General features: G+C 39.7%; 1 protein-coding gene across 2 annotated transcripts in view; it reads right to left on the bottom strand.

Annotated features, from left to right (window-relative positions):
- Positions 1-344: 344 nt before the first annotated feature.
- The window catches only part of ZNF217 (zinc finger protein 217), a 145,651-nt gene continuing 124,398 nt past the window's right edge, over positions 345-21,597 (bottom strand). For both annotated transcript variants that reach the window (XM_069243625.1, XM_069243626.1), the window contains exon 6: positions 345-2,233. The gene's annotated coding sequence lies outside the window, so the exon portion shown is untranslated. The remainder of the gene's footprint in view (positions 2,234-21,597) is intronic.

Here is a 21,597-nt window from a genome sequence, read left to right as displayed (position 1 = left end):
ACGGCAACATGGTAGGGCCTGTATGAATGTCAGAGATCCTTTAAATGGGGGCCCCCCAAAAAAAAGTAACCTATGGATGAGACGTCTTTCTGCAATCTCCCACTTAAATTCTACCCAATTTGGAGCAGTACGTCTGCAACAATCTTTCACTTTGAGGTCACCCTCAAGGCACACACTGTCGAAGTTAAACAACTGCCGGTAATTCAGAGTCTTTACAATACCTAATGCAATTTAAGAAACTGCATTAGGTTTACATTTTTACCACACTAATTTCCGTTAGTGACATCTCCAATACACAGCATGAACATATTTTCATGTTTAAAGAAGACAAAAAACCCTCAAAATTGAAAAACATGAAATTTATATTTACATTCATATACATAAACACGTCCCAACTGAATTGAAATACATCAAAAAGTAAGAGTAATTATCTACTGTAAGAAAATCTCAAATCATTGTGGAAGTATATAAATACAATCAAAACAATAACTTGTACCTTTATACACTCAGTATTCACCAGAAATATAACAGTAGCATTCCAAAAGTTAATACTGATGAACAATTATGAAGAACTGGTTTACAGAAACCTGAAACAAAAGTTCCCGTAACATAAATCAATACTCCTAAACGAGTAGGTAGTTTGAGAAGATAAAGAATTAGATTCTTAGTAGTTGTATAAAAGGGAGATTAGGATGCTACTAATAGATTTGGTATTTTTAAAGGATCATGTTGCCAACCCCAGGATTTACAAATAATAGTATTAACTTCACAATACCCATTTAAAGAAAAGGCAAAATCATATCAAGCATTTTCCCAGTGTACTAATCTTTGAAACACAGTATAAAAAAGTGCAAAACTTCCAAAGCAATCATTGGTATGGATATATGGCTCAGTCTATGAACAGTAAAGTGTATGTTTACGTTCCTGACACAAGAAGTAACAGCACTAAGTTATAAGACCATTATTAGTAAGCTATCAACATCAGGTGGTGTTTAAAGGGGAAACTGAAAGAAGGCTTACTATTTTCGAAATCATATTGCATATTAAGAGCATTTTTCCATTTACTCTGCTACTTGAACTCTTTAATGTTTCTAAAAGATCAGTATGCCAACCAACAGTCCAATTAGCATTGCTTAGCTGCCAAGTGAAAAATCTTTCAGCGTCTTCAGAGAAACAAAGAGGCACTTAATCATGGTGGGCCAGAAATACTCATATTGCATTTGCCAAATCAAAACCGTTTTGGTCTAATTTTCAGACCAGTAAACTGCATACTGTGTTTATTTAGTTACAACAAATTAATATGTAGGACTTAATACTTCAAACTAAACTTGGGCATTAACTGTTGAAGTGGAATGTAAGTTAAAGATGCACGGAATAGCAAGCTTCAAGTTTAAAAGCAAAAGCACTGTCTAGGGTTAGTGGACTTCAAATGAATAAATAAAATAACAGTACCAAAAGATACATTTGCAAAATGTTTGACTAGTTTTATCACTAATTCACCACATCTGTTTATTCACTTGCATTATACACATACACTTGATTTCTTTTGGATGTCCATAAATGAGTAAATGTAGCATTAAGCACAAAACGGCAAACTAAAATAATTATTAATATGTCGAAAAACATTCAATGGCTATAAAGAGTATCTACAACTGCAGGTGTAAAAGCTTCAATTTAGAAACACCATGCTGTGATAAATGCACAACATAGTGTTACTAAGGGGTTCACAAAGTTTTTTTTTTTTTTAAAAGGCAATGCAGTAAGAGAAGTACCGACAGTATGCAACACAGAATTAATTTAGAGACAGTCCACAACAGGAAAAACATAGTTTAGGAAAATGCAAAGTAAAATATCAAAAACAGCTCAAAATATTTGAGATAAACATTCACAAATGTTTACATTTCTCTAACTCATATTTATAGTTACCTGAGATGCATACAATATATTCTTTAAGACAGTTTATCAGCAGCGCTCAAGTACAAAAACATACTTTGCCTCGTATTTGGTCAACTATAAATAAAACGTTGTTCAAGGAAGGCATTTATATATTCAGGAGTAACATCTTAGGCGTTCAGACCACCATTTATTGCCATATGGTAAGAATTTCAAAATATAAATTATGAAACATAGTGTTCAAGTGTAGAGTACAATCACAGCTTATGTCTTGAGTTCTCTTAATGTGCCAACTTGAAGTTTAGAACTCCACTCCCAATACTCAGCATTTGTAGCACACCTGAAAGAAAATAAATTGATCAATGTCAAACATTACAATAGAATAAATCTTCCCTCATCTCTAAAATGCATGCAACAAAATCCAATTTTGTCAATTTGCACACAAAATTGTTTTTCATTCATCTAAATGAAAAGTGACTAAAACTTGTTCATCTTCCAACTGAGGAACCACTTCACAATGGCATCAATGACTGACAGCAAAGACTAATGCTCAAAAAGAAGAATCAATTTAGATTGTTAAATGAAACTAGGCAGAGAATAACTTAAGTTCTTTATACCGGAAAACAGCAAGCTACAAACTACAATGGTAAAAGGACAGGAAACATTCAGAAATGTTCTCTGCCAATATTATGATCTATGAAAGGCAATCTTCTAACCAATTGAGAGTTTATCTGATTGTCCGAGGACACAATATCCCCTTTTGAAGTCAACTTTTCAGTCCTGGCTTCAGAAGCAGATGTTGTGGCTTCTCAAGTTCTAAGATGAACCCTTATGTTAGCAGTATACTGTTTAGTCCCACAAAAGCAATGAAAGAGGTCTGGTTTTGTCTGGTGGATATCAGTACACATTGCTGAGTAACCAGTAGGCACCTTACATTCAAGAGACTATTTGCCCACACCGAGATTGCATATTTCCTAAAATCAATTAATTAATTAAAATAAAACTATGGATCAATGAGCCATGCGATTCAGAAAAATGACCACTTCATAGTTACTTCAACCTGTGATTTAAAGTTACTCATTTTAGACAAATAGTAATTCCTTACTTCTGAAGTGTTTTGAAATTCCCCCACACAGAAATACTTATAGGTAGTAATATGGAGATAATTATGGAGATCCACAGGCAAAATGCAGTGTGCATATTTCAAGCAGGAATATCTTTATTACATTCATAGACGGAGTTTCTCTGCTTACTTGATACATGGTGGAACATTTCTTATTTCCAGCTTTCCTTTCAAATATTTGACATTTTAACATTCACTACTATTAAAATCATTATCTGAATTTAATATAACCTTTAACTCTTCCTCCAACAACTGAAAAGCAGAAGATGTTGCAGGTCTTGGGGAGGAGCTCAGCCCCACATCCAAGTAAGCCTTCTCCAAAACAAAGAATGCAGTATAAAGACAGGAAGGCTCACTTCATTTGAAAGGACACAGGGATGAGGTATACAACAGTGATTCTCAACCTGTGGTCAGGGGACCCATGGAGGTCTGCAGAGCCTCCTCAGGGGTCCACGCCTGCTTATAAAATGAAAAAATATTAAAAGAGTAATAAAGTGTATATAAATAAAGGATCTACTGCAATTGATAAGGAATTTGAAATTGGAGGCTAAAAATTAAATTAGTATCCTCAGATTGGTTTGTGGGAGCAGTGCAGGTGCATCAAATAGAATACTGTATGGATGATGTGTGGCTTCAATTGAAGTTAAAAAAAGATCCAACCTTCCTATTAAAATTACATTTTATTTTTTTATTTAAATCTGTTTGCAAATAAAATTAAATAATATTATTTGTGTATGTGTTTGACAAATGCTTGTTTCTGTTTTCTTCTTCAGTGTTTCAAATCATCAAAATTGTTTGGGTCGGGACCAGTTTCCAGTAATGATTCAGTGGGGGTCCCAGAATCCAGTAAAGATAAAGTGGGGTCCGCTGAAGTCAAAAGGTTGGGAACCCACTGGTCTATAACACCAGTACAAACCAATGCAGGGAGTGCAGATAAGGATCTGAAAAATCAGCAAACAGACAATAGTCACACAGCCTCCAAACATCGAGGCTCAAAAGAGAGGATATTGATCTTTCAACCAAACCAGTATTTTGTTTTAATCTGTTCTGCCATTCAAAAGTTTGCCAACATAAATAATCACAAGCAAAATATTTAAAAAAAAAAAAAAAAAAAAAAAACAACAGTGTGCTGTGTATCTGCAAGGGGACTGTATCTTCTAGTTAGTAAGAAAGTGCAGAGTAACGTAGAGGTACATCATTAGACACAGAGGGCAAAAAGCCATGTTTAACAAAGGTTCCTGAAGCTGGCTGGCCAACTGGATAATGGACCTCTGCAAATGTCTATTCAAAGATAGCCAGAAAGAAATTAACAAAAAGACAGCAGATACTTGCCCATAATAATGGTTTTGTAGCTTGAAGTTCTTCTAGATTCACATGCTCTGCATAATACCACCATACAGTGGTTGGGTCTGGAAATGTTATACAGCACAACTTTTTTCCTATTCTTGATGGGTGTCGACGAAGGTGTAACCAGAATGATGTCGAACATAAGCTCATGTCCCATAATATGACCACAATATTAGATTTCCTTCCCTTTTATTGTGGAGGGTCACATGTTAATCTTCAAGAGGCTCAAGCTGCAAAATAACTATTACATTTAAGTAATTGGTTTAATTTGCAGAGTAAAATATCTCCTATAGTCACATTCAGTGCATGGATTACTTAGTATTAGCTACCCTGTGGAGGGGGTTTGAAGAGAAAGTGTAGTAGAATAAGAGTTTTATTTTCCTCACTGACAAGTTTTATTTGTACACAATAGTGTCTCTTGAAAGTCTGATCTGAAGACAATATGGTTGCATTGCAGATGGCCAGTGTCTCAATGCAGACATAAGTGCTAATGTGGCTGCTTCTAACTTTGAAATCGCCTCCAGCGTTTCACCATTAGATAAGAGAGCTCAATGGTTTGCACTATTCATCTTGAAACTGTATACCCAAGTCAATGCTGTACCCGGTGCTGTGCCAGTGAGGTTTTCCTTAATGTTTGTGTTTCCGTAATGTACTACATTACGGCCCTTCTTACATTTAGAGCTTGCAGCACTTTCATTGCTATGTTACTCTGCTTTTGTTTGAAAGCTGGGAGGGCTATTAAGCGATTGATATGTAACTGTGATACTTACTGATGTGAGATCTTAGGGTGTATTTTCATGATGGCCTTAGGCTTGCATATTGTCAGGCAAGAGTTCTGCACACGCTTACTCTACCAAAAAACTTAATTACCACAAAAAAGGCTGTTAGCTCAATGTATTTGTACGAAGCTTTGCGCATGGGTTTTTTAAGGGTGCTTTTGTAAGGCTAGTTGTACTGAAATTTATGTTTCAATGTGGCGCAGGAACAGTAGTGAATGGAGAAGTCTTTTTGCCCACTTCAGAAACCTCTTGATAATTGAAACTGCAAAGATGTATTTAATATGAATCCCCATAATGGACATTAACATTGTTGACAAATACACCCATAAGAAGGAACATGTCTGTACTGGGTACCTGCAGGTTGCCTCGCAAATAGAGTTTAAATTAATCTCCTCTGCCCTCTTTTGACAGTGTAACACCCCTTGGAAAGGAAAACTTGGGCGTTTGAAGAGATAAAATAGTTTACTGTCCCCAATGGCAAGACATTACCACATGACCTTTACCATGCTACTCACCTCCTCCCACCCCCTTTCAATATTTTTTGGGGCCTGATCTACTTCTGGAGCACAATGGTGGGCATGTCGAAGATCTTTAGCTGGACTTCTGGCATAAAACTCGAACTGCATAGCCAGTAATGCATGTGCTGTATAGTCCCCAAGGTGATTTGGCTACTAGCTGGATTTACAGAATTCAATGCCGATTTCGGCCACAAACAAGCACTATTGTTGTTTCTTCAATTACAGCCTTGGCCCGCTACTGGTATTTCTTGAAGCATGTGGAACAAAAGATCCTGCATGCTCACCCACTCACCAGTGGTGATAAGATTATCCATTTAGGAAGGCACAGCAGCCTCACGGTGGCAACTGCAGCTTGGTAGCGGTGAACGAGGCCTGACACCCAGCACTCGACACAGAGCATCCGAATACCGCAGAAGTCGAGCAGAAAGCCTGCACGCAACTCCACAGCCGTAGCGGTGACAGCAGCGGCGGTCGTCTTTAATGATATGTGAGTTTTGATCACGGACTCCATGTTGCACTTAGCCTAGCAGAACACAGTCACATTACTGACAACCAACTTCATTTTGCCTATTGACTTTATTTTAGCATTAGCCACTCCTACATTAAAAGCTGCAAGTAGTTTCCCACCAAGGGCTTAGGCTGATTAAAACATAATAAGATGGCAGGGAACGGTCTTGTTTTGAATTGGCACCTTGGGATTGTGGCCGAGTCCGGACGTGTTATTTTCAAAGCTGGGCAAAAGCAATCAGAATTATTAAAATAAATAAACTTCTGCAGTGAGAGGGAGGTTCTAGAATTTCTCTTGCTTGTTCTTAGCAGAAGAGGCCGAGACCGGATACAGAGTGTTTGCAGCTCCCAGGCATATCCAGGACGCTGAGTGTGTCATCCTTCCCGTGAGGATAATTGATCTCTCTCTCTCCCTCGACTGATTCTGGGATCTGGCGATCTGATGCTGAATAGGAGGGAGATGAAGCAGTTGTGCCCTTTCCTCATGGTTATGCAAATGTATTAATTCATTATTTGCATTATAATATAGATACATTTATATGCTGTGTATATTGCAGTGGAGAATCATTTGTACATGTTTTCATTTCATTGCCGTGATCATATAGGGTGTGTGGCAACTCTGGTGCTGCTGTAGGCAGCTCCCGAGGTGGGGTGAGAACTCAGGCTAGCAGCAAAAGCAGTATGTGTAGCACAGATGCATCCTGTTGCATCTTGGCTTCCCTACGGCCCCCCCCCCCCAACTATATATCCTGAACAATACAAAATGCATTACTCGCAATGCTTCTTCTAAGACCCGTGCAGCGGGTAGATCTCTGAAAATAAGTAAAACAAAAAGGTTTGACCCTGTTATTTTCAGGGAAGCAAAAGGTAAGATAAAAAATAAAAAAATTAATAAAAAAAGACAATGCGGACTGGGTGGAAGCTCTCTAGGATGGGCCAAACCCCTTTATGATATCTACGACTCGCCGGCTATCTCTTTCAGCAAATGCCTGCACCAGCCATCGAGAGGCAGGAATGACTGGATTATCAAGTCCGGGTTCGTTATCGCCATCACCCACTATAGACCTAATGAGGGAGGGTTCCTCTGGTCTCTCTCTCAATAACGGGACGAGACTCTCCTCTGTAAATATAGACACTGCTTCACCCCCTGTTCCTTTGTAGAGGCTCAATCTGTTGGAAAACCCTCCTTTCCCTTTTTCTCAATGCATAATAGTAAAGGAGCGAAAAAGAAGAGCTCCCCAGGACAGAGAATGCATTAGATGATCAGCCTTCCAATTGTTTAGTGGCGTCAGCTGCTTCGATCACCTCAGGCTCCATCAATCCTCCTCCTCTGGCATCAGACCCACCGTCCATTAGGGATCACGGGGATGACCATCCCGCTCAGATTCCAAGTCTCCTACATCAGCCAATATCAACCACTCCGTCTAGTCCCACAGTTGAGGTCATGTTGAATCATTTTATGGGAGCTACATGACCTAAAACTAACTCATGAACAAGCCCATAAGAAAACTAATGATTAACTAGGTCAGCTCAACTCCAATATATCACATCTGACATTGTGGATCTCCCAAGTGGAGCTGAGAGTCTCTGACCTTTAAGATACTCACCATGGGTGTGCAACTGTGGCAAGCCAGACCCAGGCTGAACTCGAGGAGCTGCAATTTAAAAATTGGATGATATTGAAAATAGATCTAGAGGTTCTAATCTGAGATTTGTCGGAATTCCTGTAAAGATTAAAAACTGCATCCCCCCGATTACAAAAGTGATAACAGATTTGATCCACAACCACATTCTTCTCGATCAGACCTTGGCTCACTCAGATCTGACCACCATGAGGGCCCATAGAGTTCCTGCAGCACGGCCCGAGAATTCTAAACATTCACATACTCTCTCGGTCAATTTTGGTGATTACAGGATAAAGGAACAGATCTTATCTTAAGCCATTAAAATGGGAACGTTTAACATAGAAAGTGATTTCTCCTTCCGGGTCTTTGCCGATATGTCCATAACTACAGCACGTAGATGTCGTGAATTTGGCAGTTTGATTAAGGGCCATGCCCATATTTTCCTAAGTTTCAACAAGCAAAATATTGCCTTGCCTCTCTCAAGAAGTAATCTAAGTGTTAGATGCATGTCAAGAATGTCATGGGTAAAAGCAAGCTGTTATTTCCTTTCACTTTCTGATGATATATGTATTGTTCTTTATCTTTTTTATGTACTCATACACCAGTCCTCACTTGCCATCCTTCCCGGATAGACCTAATGGGTGCCACACCAAGACACTCATTTGGGGGCTAAGGGGCTCACTACTGGGAGGGGTTGAGGGTCACTGGGAGAATGATAAGACCAAATACCGGGTAGGCCTAGGTTTTGTTGGGGGGGGACGGGGGGGGGGGGAAGGGGGGGGGGGGGGGGGGGACACGCGGAATGGCAGGAGATTACAAATTCAAAGTAATTGCTAATCCATGGTCCAGAATGATACTGCTGAGAAAAGAATGGGATTAGGTACAATAGGCTCTAAGAAACTCTTACCAATGATCGATAGTCAAAACTAGCATGTACTCCGCCAGGTTTTTCAAAATTGTGCCATGTATTGCGAACTGCCTGAATAATGCACATAAGCTTAGAGCAATACTTCACTGGTTAAGATCCTCTCAACCCCAAGTGGTTCTCTTGCAGGAAACCCATTTTAAACAACAGACAAACTGTCCTAAAATTCCTAATTTCATTTCTCTTTCTTCTTTTTTTTGCCTCTACGAGCACAGCTGTCAATGGGGTGGCAATCGTCAGGATTTCCAAGGGGAAATTCTTAAGGTCCACTGTGATCCCCAAGCAAGATGGACAGTAGTCCGTATTAAGGAGGGAAGGCACTTAATACATGTTACAAGCTTTTATGGCCCCATAGAAGATGAAATTACCTCTCTGCAAAGCTTCTACGAGCTCCTGAGCACTCTTTCTGGCCATTTAGTAGTTGGATGCGATTTTAATGTAATTCAAGCTAGGACTCAATGCCTCCCACAAAAAATCGTACACAAAATAATTGGTGAACCTACCGATTTTTGTCAAAATGTATCCGCAATTTGGCTTTGGCTCTGTGGGTGGCTGGACCATCCACAAGATCGAACCTATACTTGTTTCTCTAAAAGGTTTAATTCAACATCAAGAATCAATGTTTTCTTAATATCTTATTCCTGGGAAAGAGACGGCTCAGACATGTCCAACCCCTTTTTGGATCATTCTGTTCCATGGGTTCAATTATCTTTCTCTAGCCAGCATAGAGAAAGGTCCAGGTGGTCCTTAGATAAATCATATACAAATCAAGACTGGATTTCTGCTCTCAAACTTTCAGTTGCCTAATTTTTAACTAGAAATGAAGCAACTGCCTCTATTTTTTCCGTCTGGGAGTCATGTAAGGTGAATAAAAGAAGGGAAGCCATAGCTTTTAAAGCCTTTCTTAGAAAAACAAGAAAAGAAAAAGTGAATAGCCTCCAGCAAGAACTTAATCATGCCAAGTACTTACATCAGGTAGCAAGCAATCACGAGTCAGGGGCTTGTCTTCAAGAGGCAAAAACTAATTTGAATATTTTTTTCTTAGAACAAGAGATTGTTAATCCTAATACATGCTTTCAACAGCATTACGTAGAAGGTGAGCATGTAGGTAAATTTCAAGTGCAATATATATTTTAAAAAAAATGCCAGAATGCTTCCCTAATTAATCTATTTTCGACGAGTCCTTGGGACGTATGGTCAACCAAGCTAAGGAGATAAGAAAGGGTTTTTTAGCACACTATGCAAAACTTTATTGAGGCAGCTACAAGCAACAAGCTTATAAACAAATATCTTGATGCAGTCTCCCTACCGGGCTTAAACCAAGAGCTGCATTCTGCAATATTGCAGCCAATTACTAAGTTAGAGGTAGCTGAAGCCATTCGGAAATCTCCAAATGGCAAAGCTTCAGGGGAAGATGGCCTTTTAGAAGAATTGTACAAAATTCTGGCACCTCAGATAGCAGCGATCCTAGCTGCACTTTTCAAAGCAGTGCTTAATGGAAAAGTACCAAGCAAATTTACCCGGGCAGTAATAGTCAGCTTTCTTAAAAAAGATAAAATCTAGTGAACAAACGGACTCTTATCTTCACAATAGTCTTCTTAACAAGGACTATAAGATCCTTATGAAAATTTGGGCAGCCCGTATTACACCTCTAGCTCAGGGTTTAATTCATCAGGATCAGTGTAGACTTCTCCCGGGAAGATTTATTTCCACCAATATAAATTTCCTGCTCCAAGCTATTGATTATTATTCTGCAAATAAAATGAATGCAGCCATAATTATGCTTGATGTGGAAATAAACTTTCAATCTTGTACAATGGGAGCTCTTTTTCCAATCCTCCAAAGATTCAAGTTTCCTCACAAACTAGTTCAATTTCTCTCAAACTTCTATCAAGGGGCGGAGGCCAACATTCTAATCAATGCAGTCGGGAAAGTTTTGATATGGCGTGGGACTCAGCAAGGATGCCCCTTGTCCTCTGTCCTTTTCGCTTTCTTTACAGAACCATTAGCCTCTGCGCTGAGGCAGGATGTTTCCATAAAAGCTCAGCTTTTTGCAGATGACGCAATTTTGTCTCTTTCGGCCGAATCACAGAATATCGTAAAGGCCTTCAGCAAAATCCAAGCTTTTTCTAATCTGGGAGGCTATCGGATTAACAAATCAAAATCTGAGGCATTGCTTTTTAATTCCCAAGATAGTCTCGCCAGTTGAGATGCAATCTAATTATTGGATTCCTCTTCCTATTAGATATCTTGGCATATATGTTTCCTCTAATATAGCTGATCTTTATCTGTTGAATTACCTCCCCACTCTTAGGAAAGCACAGGCTCTCATGCTCAAATGGCAGAACACACCTTTAATGATCATTGGTAGCACTGCCTTGATCAAAATGATGATACTGCCCTTATTTTTATTTTCTAATGTTAAAATCAAGGTTCCTGAAACGTTCTTTTAAGTATCTTAATGTAATGTTACGTAAATTAATTTGGTCAATTAAAAAACCTCATACTCAGCTGGAGACAGTTCATCTAGCCTTACCTTATTTTAAAAAATATTACGAGGCAACAAACCTAGTTTGGATTGTAAGAGCAGCCTCTTATCATGCTGATTCAAACTTCTATTTAAAACAGATGTTTCTTGAAAATAATGTTCATCTATCTCATTTTCTGAACATGCCGTGGCTGTCGAAACGCACTAGATACAAGATCACAAATTTTCTGCGGTCTAGAGGTGCAGAACTTCAGCAAAGCTATCATTTTACTCGCTATCATCCACCTATCTCCCTAAGAGAAGCTACTGCATTCGGGCTTCCTCTGGCCGCAAAAGCTCTAAATGACTGGGAAAGTCTGGGGTTAGAAATACTGCATGACTTTTTAAGAAGGGATAGTGTTATGTCATGGACACAACTCCAAATTAAAAATACAGATATTCCAGTATGTATAAGTTTTTCTTATTTTCAGATAGCCCATTTTATTCAACCAATGGGTTCTGCAGGCCAGTATTCAGTTAAATCACTACCGTTTAGAATAACAAGCTATGTTGGTTCAGAAATAGACCGGGATCGGTACCTATTATAGTATTCTTGAAGAATTTTCAGCTAGAGTTCTCCCTTTCGCTTTAATTAGGACAGCAGCTGCTACAACCTTTGTGAATGATCCTCTGCCATGTAAGCACCATAATAACTTTTTGTGCAAGGCTTTAAGAGGTGCAAATTTTAAAAGAATGGCATTCTTTACAAAGTGGTTGCTTTATTATACTCCTGAGTAACTGAATAAGATGGCTCCATCAATATCAAGCAATTGTTTTTGATGTCATTGCATAGTAGGGAATTGGCTTCATGTGTGTTACCTTTGTCCTGCTATTACTAATTTTTAGAACCAAATTTTCCACTCGATCAGCATAATGTTGCAGGTATCATTACTCCCAGACCCAATGGGGCCACTTTTTGGTATATCCAATCACCCTGGGCTGTCCAAACACTCAAAGCAATACTTCTTTATTGCAACATTAACTGCAAAATCTCTTATCCTACAACAATGGAAGATACAACCATGTAGGTCCTGATGAAATGCCAATTGACAGTTATTCAACACACTAAGGCATAAATCATGATGACCATGTACACGTACTGGATCTTACACAAGACAATATATCCTTACCTTAAGAGACTTAGATCATTATATCCTATAGCCCCTCACTTATTTTTTATTTCAGCATTGACTTGGAACCCTATTAAACAGATAGCCCTGCATATAGTTGATTTACTTTAAATTTCAATTCAATCTTTTCACCCACTCCAGTCATTCATTGGAGATTCAAAGACCTTTGATAAAGGGCCCTCTTGCAGGAGGGGTTTGAAAATAGATATAAAGCTTTGACTTAAATCTGTGAATTCACCCGTGTTGGATTTAGTCCCTATTAATGAATCTGGGGAAAATTAATGTTTACCAGGCCATCCCTAGGACAAGGAGGACAATGAATAAAAGGTGTAGGAAAGACCGACAACTTAACTCCACTACTTCCTGCAGAAAGTATACAATCTACCTACAAAGTGCACACTTGGAAATGGTGATTCCTACTTTCAACATTATTTTTTCTTACTGAAACCTGCTGCCAATAACAGGGAAAGGGGCATGCTGTACAATTAGGCCTCCAAACACAGAGGTCTGACCAGGCCATAATAGTGCCCTAGTCTGGCTTCAGGAATGCACTGCCAACTACAGACAAAACCACTGAAATAGGCCAGTGTATATTGTCTAGGTGAACATTTCCACAGAGGAGCCCAGTGACTACCCTACAAAATCAGAAATCACAGATGTACTTCCAGAAGAACCATGGGAAACCTTACTTCAGCTGTATGGATCCCCGCCAACCCTTATCAATAACAGTTAAGTCTTAACATCAGACAGAAATAATCAAATCCCTTGCGAATTAGAGACTGCTTAAGTAATAGCTTGTATAATATGTGTGAGACTCCAACAAATAATCAGGTGTCACAGAGATAACGACTGTCCACTTAGATCCATGTTTAATTTCACAACTGGTATTAAATCAGTGGAAGTTCGTAGTGCACTTTGCCTGACAACTGCAACATAAGACTTTCGATTTGGACGGTCGCCAGAGTCAAAATATATTTGGCTCTCAATTCTTCAAGTCAAGGAAATGTTAATCAACTGTAAATAAAATTCTACATTTTTTTTTCAATAATCCATATACTTGTACTATACTTCATCAGGCTGAGAATCCAGTCTGTTAAATATAAAGTAATAATAATAATCATGCTTCTATATTTTAGGAATCTTTTTAGAAGTAATCGACGCAGAATACTCTGAATTGTATGTTGAACAGAGGGAAAAAGTACCCAATATGCACAATTTGAAGAGAAGCAGGGAACAAACACTGCTATTTTAAGGCACCAGCAGCTTCAATGTATGCTTTGTACTGGCAAATTGACTGAGCGCATCTGTTCTTTTGAAGAACTTATTTCAATGCATGGATGAACCGAGAATCCCCTCACCCCCCCCTCACCCCCGCCTTGGAGAATAGAAACTTGGAAGGAGGGAAGGTTATTCATGACTACAATGCAGAAGGAAAAGTTACATATCTGTAGCCATAGTCCTGCATCGTAGGAATCTTCATTGAAGCCCTACATTTAAAATAATCCAACATATATTTAGGTCTTGTAAAAATGTCCTTATAGTGTTCATCACTGGAATTATGTTCTTTATAGTCGAAGTGCAGACTATCAGTGATGGATTTTCCTTAAAATGCTGTAGTAGTGTAGTACAAACGATAGTGGAAAAAGGCCCTTTTTAATATCTGCAGCACATGGTCACATAAAAAGGGAGTCCTTTACACAGATAGCATGAAAGGAAAAAAAACATCCTGATACTCAAAACTTTAAAATAAGGTCTGCAGCTCTAAGGACCCTAAAGAGACCCCTTCCCAGAATGCACTGCAGTGGCAGTTTGGCTGAGAGTGTCAGTTATTTTTTACAGAATGCACAGGATATTGATTTATCTGTCAGCCGGGGAGGAGGGAAGGGGTTTAGGACTTCAAGTAAGATTCCTATGATGCAGAACTATGGCTACAGGTATGTAACTTTTCTTTCTGCATCGTAGGATCGTCACTGTTAGTCATAAACATAGAACAGAATAGCAAGCTAATACAGAGCCTCCTGAAGTGGCTGTCAGCAATTCTACTATGACTTCATAGAGAATTACTTGGGACCTAATGCTTAAAAGGCTACAAGTCAAGTCTAAGAGGGCAAGATAAACTGTTTGAAAAGGTTTTTTTTAATGTTTCTTGTCCAACTCAAGACTCTGCTAGAGTGCTAGTATCTAGGCAGTAGTGTTTTATGAATGTGTGCAAAGACCTCGAGGGACGATCTACCATAAAAATGTTCTGTACAGGGAAGTGCCTCATCCAAGTCGTGGGGGTGACTTTGCCTGTACCCAAGTGGGCTTTAGCTTTTTCTGGTAATAGTTTATTTGCTATTTGATAACATAATGGAATGCAAGACACGATTCATTTAGCTATGGATTGTTTGGAAGTTGCTGTAATTTATTAACAAATGAGTAGAGTTCCTAATGGATTCTGTTCTGTCTAAATAAACGTAAGACTTAAGATCTAGGGAGTGCAGTGCCCTCTCTGTTGTCAAGGTGAGATTTGGAAAGAAAGCAGGCAGTACGAAAAAAATCATTGATATCGAACTCAGATACTACTTTGGTCAAAAAAGAAGGATGTGTGTGTAGTACAACCCTATGGTGGTTACAAACTGAAGGATTCTACTGAAGAAAGGACCTGTAATTCACACATTTTACAAGCTGAGGTCATTGCAACCAGAAAAGCTGTTTTCCATGAGAAGTGTTGTAGAGTTGCCTTATGGTAGGCTAAAAGGGAGGACCCATTAGCTTTGACAATACTAAATTCAGTTCCTAAGGATGTGAAGGTCTTTTGATTGGTGGAAAAACCTTTGAGTCCTTCCGGGAAATCTTTGACTACTGGAATCTTGAAGAAATATTGCTGTACTGGTCTTTCTATAGGCAGTCAACGCAGCTAGGTAAATCTTCATTGAGGAGAACTGTAGGCCTGAGTTAGCTAGATGCAGTAGCTATGGTAGAATGAGATTCTCCTGCACTGTAATAGGATAATTTCTATTCCGACACCATAAGTAGAAGTGTTTCCATTTTGACAAATAGCATGCTCTTAAGGACGGGTGTTTGGCCTCTTTAAAATGGTCATGCAATCTGTAGGGAGATTCAGATGTCCATACTGTGTGATCTTAGGAGCCATGCTGCCAAATTCAATGATTGGATTGTTGGGTGTAGAATCTTTCCCTGGCACTTGGAGAGGTGGTCTGGTTTGAGTGGTAGAAGTTTGCGATGGGCTATGGATAACTGAAGATCTATGTACCACCACCGTCTCGGCCAATCTGCAGCTATCAGAATCATTGTTATCCGAAATGTGATCAGTTCCTGGATTACTTTCGGAATCAGCAGAATTGGTGGAAAAGTGTACCCAAATTGAGTTGACCAGTTTATCAAAAGGGCTTTTCCCAGAGACTTTGGTTCCATAACTCTGGATGCGCGGTCTCTGCATTTTTAGTTTTGGTGAACAAGTCCAATGTTGGTGTGTCCCAGTCTTTGAAGAGGTTTTCTACCACCTCATTGTTGAGGAGCCATTTGTGATTGTCGTCGTTTTGACAGCTGGGGAAATCTGCTTCTAAATTTTGTACTTCTGGAATGTGAAAGGTTGTGATGGAAAGCCCTCTTGTCAGAGCCCTGTGCCACATTGTTAGAACTTGAAGGGAAAGTTGTCTTGACATGGTTCCACCGTGTTTGTTTATATAAAACAGTGCAGTGGTGTTTGTCTGTCTCAATCAGAAGGTCTTTTGATTCGAGAGCCAAAAGGTCTTGAGCTAGGTGGACAGCTTTCAGTTCCAACAAATTGATGTGATATTCTTTTTCTTTTCAAAATCAGAGGGCTTAAATCGTCGGACGTTTCATGTGGGCACCCCAGCTGGTCAATGAGGTGTCTGACAATCGTGTGACTTGGTGTTGGTTTCTGGAAGGGAACTCCTGCTAGAAGATTGTAAGAGTTGGTCCACCATTTGAGAGACCGGAAAGCACTGTTGGTTAGAAGAATCTGATCTTCCCATATACCTTTTTTTGTGACCACTGATCTTCCAGGCAGATTTGGAGAGGTGTCAAATACAGGTGAAATGCATGATGCCATTGACCCCAGCAGAGATGCTACTTGTCTTACTGTTGGCTTGGTTTGAGTTAAGAGACGTGCAAATATCATTTGTATAGATAATACTCTCTCTTTCAAAGGAAACACTTTCTTGCTGAATGTCCAGTGTTGCCCCCAGAAAAGTAAGATGCTGTACTGGTGTTTATACCTATTTCTCTGAATTAATTTGCAGACCTACTGGTGCCATGTGGAGTAGGCTTGTTATGCTTTGTGTAGAGAGTCTGCCCTCATTAGCCAATTGTCTAGGTATGTATATTTTCGAATACTTCTTTTCTTCTTAGTTGTGCAGCTATGACTGCCATGCATTTGGAAAAGATTTGAGGAGCTGACTTTAGGCCTAAAGTTAGTACTGATAATGATGAGAGCCTACTACAAACCATTGGAATTGTCTGATGTGGGGTGCGCATCTTGGAGGTCTACTGCACAAGGCCAATCATTCTTTCATATCTGAGGGAATATTTGATGGAGAGATACCATTCTGAATTTTTACTTCTTTATAAATTTGTTGAGCAATCCACGATCTAATATAGGTCAAAACAGATTGGTTTGATTTTTCTTTTGAACTAGAAAATATATTGAGTAAATTCCTTAGATGTTGAGGAACTTTATTGATTGCCTTCTTTTGTAATAAAAAGAGATGCCTCTTGTTTGAGTACACCCAAATGGGTTGTACTGACTTGCTGGAAGGGACTAGTGGTGGAGTATTTGCAAAATGTAAAGCATAGCCATGCTGAATGTTGCTTAGTACCCACTTGTCTGTCGCTATCTTTCTCCATTCTTCTGGGTAAAATTGCGACTCTTACCCCATCCTCCCCCCCCCTATAGTGGGTAACCATGTAGGATGCGGACACTTCTCATTGCTTCGACTGCAAATTCTTGCCCTTGGTGTGTGAGGGCTTTTGTGGAGGAGACAGTTTCCTCTGGTACCTGCTTTGGAATGGTCTTCTAGTTTGCCTTTGTTGTTGGTACTGGTATGGCCATCTAGGAGTTTCAACCCCATGATAAAAGATACTTTTCTCTGGATTTAAATTGTTTAAAAACTTGCCTTTACTTTTCTTTCCTCATGCAGAGCATTTCCTCCTGTGTAATGACCGGAAAGGGGGGGGATCCTGAGAATAGTAAGTTGGCAATTTATAATTGCAAATCGGGTTTCAACAATAATAGTCTTAGTCAAGACGAATTAAGTGAAATTCCAAGAGAGAATACCGTGGCAGATAGCTCCACCGAATTGATTGGATATTAGAGAGCTCTCTTTAACCATCTCTAGATAATCTTGTGATGATGGGTAGACCAACCATGAATAATTTCCTACCCTACCAAATTTCCTGATGGTATCTTTCTAGCAGGGCTGCAGGATTAGAGTTGCATAGGTGAGTGGCAGCTGTTCCACACATTTTCTTCCCGATGCTATCCATTCTTTTGCTTTCACTGTCCAGTGAATTTTAGAGCAGAAGCATGCCTCCTTACTGCAGTCACAATTACTGAATCCAGTTTTGGATCGGATTTGAGGAAATCTGGATCCTGCTGCGGAGGTCCATATTTTTCATTTTTTTAAGTAGCCGCGGGGTTGCAGCTTCAACTGTGACTGGATTAAAGAATTTCACTTGTGCTCTTTCTATGAGACCTGGTAGCATTGGTAGAAGAGGTCTAGTAGAAGCCCTGGGTTGAAGAGTCTCCAATTTGACAGACACCGACAGCTGAGGGGCATCCAGCTGTATATTTAATTTAGATGCTCCCCTTATTAGAGCATCCTGGAATGTAACGATGTCATCCACCGGTGAAACTCTACTTTTAGACTGTGCTGGAGAAGTGGGGGTATAAGAGGTGGTAGTACAGTCCAGTGACCTGGCCCTTGAGGATGAAGACCATCTCCCAGGTGATACCGACCTTGGAGGTGGCGTTTTGGCTGGTATGGCCCCTTCCATTTTCTAATTGGAGACATAGAGGTCACTCTGGTGCAGTGCCTTACCAGGGAGAGATTCAATAGTAGTAGATAAATCTGTAGAGGTTCCTCAGGTGGTATTACAGGACATGTTGTTGTGAAACTTAAGTCTTGTTCAGGTTATGGAGGGGTTGGGGGTCTGAACATTGAGAGCAGCATGACCAGTGCAATGAGGATGTAGAAATCGCTATGTGAAAATCTCTTAACGCTGCTAGAGGTGTCATCGATGTCATTTGTGGTCTTTTAGGAGTAGCTAAAGCTGTCGGTTGCGATATATGTCTCTTTGACCTGGAGTGGGTACCAGGCATAGACATAGATTGTTGTGATTTTGACGTTTGATGCAAGATTTCAAGGTTGAGTGAAGTGTCATTGACCACGATCGATGTGATCTTGATGGTGATAGAGCGCACCGCTGTGGAGGTTCTTGGCATTGAGGAGAGTGCTGCCACCAATCTCCATTGGAAACAGTGACAGTGTTGATGTCCCATAGACGTCGAGTCTTACCAGGAAAGCAAACAGGATGGGGCCATATCTTTCAACTGCGAAGATAGATATTGATGAGAATGGTGGCGGTGTCGAGAGGGGGGCCTCTTGGAAAGAGTTCTTCTTTTAAGGGAGTCTGTACCTACTTTTTTCTTCTGTTGAGGAGAAAGATATGATGAAGTTCGCTCCTTTTTTTCCTCTTGTTCTACCCCCGTGTCTTCTAACCAGCCTCGCTGTCTGTTGCCTTCGATGTCCGAGGGGCTTTTTTCAACATTTTTTTTTTTTTTTTTAAACCACAAATGTCACAGCCTTTATTTGTGTGTTGAGGGGATAAACATACCACACACTTTATAGGCATCTGACTACACTTCCTTCCTGCCACAAGAAGGGCACTTTGTGAAGAGAGCTGGCATGGTTTAAAGAAAGTCTCTTCAGCAAAGTTGAAAAAAGAAAATATGTTTTTACCAAAGTGTAAAAGTGTCAAGTGAAAATGATTTAAAAGCACAGGTAAACTCTCTCACAGCGATCTGGTGGGGAAAAAAAAACAAAAAAAAAATCAATCAATCACCGGAGGTGTTCTGACATCCTGCCTGAATGAGCCAAAAAAACGAACAGACTCTCTCAGGTAAACGGTCACTGCAGTACATTCTAGGAAGGGGTTTCTCTAGGGCCCTTAAAGGTGCAGACCTTACTTTCAAGTTTTCAGTGTTAGCCTATGAGGATGTTTTTTTTCTTTCATACTATCTACGTTAAGGGCAGTCTTTTTCTATGACAATGTGCTGCAGATATTAAAAAGGCCCTTTCCCACTACTGTTTGTACTACACTACTACAGCATTCCAGGGAAAATACTTCACTGATACTACTACTACACCACGGCTATGAAGAAAATGATTCCAGTGATGAACACTATAAGGACATTTTTTACAAGACCTAAATATTTATTTGTGGAAGAAGGTGTTCCAGGGTCCGTGAAAGTAGCACAAAATTATTTTAAGTTGAAGACTATGAAGATCCTACGATGCAGTTAGATTTCCAAGTAAACTTTCCCTTTTGTGCCGTAGCAATTATGATCAAATAATGATTGAACTGAGCCTTATCTAACTCACTGTCAGACTAAAACTATGGAAATAAGGCGGGACGCTATGAATTTCACATCCCTAAGAGGCCTCCACAACAAAGTTTGCAAAGCAAAAGTGGATAAAATGTCAATCCTCATTACGAAGGGAACCAGGAAGGGTGTCTTGTGTACCTGGAGGATATCCAAGCTGGAAAACAGTAGGTATAAATAAGTTACATTTTCTTCCCCAGCATGGGATCTTTCATAAAATAACCTGCTTGGATTACGAGAACAACAGTGTAAAACAAAAGCCAAAAATGTATTAAATAACACTCACCCTATCTGAAATGGTTCAGGAAGGATAAGTTACTTACCTGTAAATCCTAGTTCTCTTCCAGGGGTATCCTCATCAAAGTCAAACATTGAATATTCCCGCCCTTATGCGGGGACCCCGGAGCATATATAAAATACACACATTATACATGTGTAAAACAGCAATGCAGGCTATAATGTTAAAACAGGCTAAAATGCTTTATTTCTATGAAGTTTTTTTTTTTTTTTTTAATATTATAAAATTACAATAGAGAACAAATATCTACCCAAGCCCCCAAAACTGGGCTTAGGGAAGTAAGCAGCAGTAAACTCTAGAGAAAAAGAGAAAAAACTGCATTGAAAAACAATGGAGCATTCTTAGCCAATAGGCTGCATGCAGGTTAACACAGGAGAACCATAAAAACTTTGGCACCGTGCCTTTAAGACCCTGAGCACCTCCAGTATCCCACCATGCCTCAGGGGTGAAGGAAAGGTGACAGTTGGTTCACAGTTAGGTCAGTTCTTTTTTACGGTGACAATCTGTGTAACTGATTCAAAATACAGTCTGTCCTGCACTTCTAGGAGACGTGCGTCCGGGGAGGAGGGTGGGTTGTTTATGACTTTGATGAGGATACCCCTGGAAGAGAACTAGGATTTACAGGTAAGTAACTTAATCTTCTCTTCCAGGGGATCCTCATCAATAGTCATAAACATTGAATAGATTAGCAAGCCCATCCCTAAACTCTGCGGACTGTCCGATAGAAGTGCAGGAATAGATACGTATTATGCAAATACATTTCTCAGAAAGGCCTGCCCCACTTGGGCATCCGCTCTTGCATCTGAGTCTAAACAGTAATGTCTAGTAAACGTATGCACAGACTTCCATGTAGCAGCCTTACAAATCTCAGATATTGGAACATTGTTAAGGAGGGCAGCAGTAGCCGCTTTTCCCCTTGTGGAATGCGCTTTAGGCCTCGCTAGTAATTGTTTATTAGCCAGCTGGTAAGTATTAACAATACAAGAAACTATCCATCTTGATATCGTTCGTTTAGATGCTGCCTCTCCTGTCCTCAAATGACCATAATTTACAAACAAGCGGTTAGTGTCTCTAATCGATTTTGTCTTATCCAGATAAAATTTCAGCACTCTTTTCAAGTCTAAGGAGTGCAATGCTTTCTCTGCCGGAGTCTCCAGATTGGGAAAGATAGTCGGTAAAGATATAGTCTGATTGATATGGAATTCTGACACCACCTTCGGAAGGAAAGATGGGTGAGATCGCAGAACCACTCTATTGTCATGAAAAACCGTGTACGGTTCTTTGGAAGACAAAGC

This window comes from Pleurodeles waltl, chromosome 7 (assembly GCF_031143425.1).
Source record: "Pleurodeles waltl isolate 20211129_DDA chromosome 7, aPleWal1.hap1.20221129, whole genome shotgun sequence".
NCBI classification, from domain to species: Eukaryota; Metazoa; Chordata; class Amphibia; order Caudata; family Salamandridae; genus Pleurodeles; species Pleurodeles waltl.
This window is presented reverse-complemented; position numbering and strand designations above follow the sequence as displayed.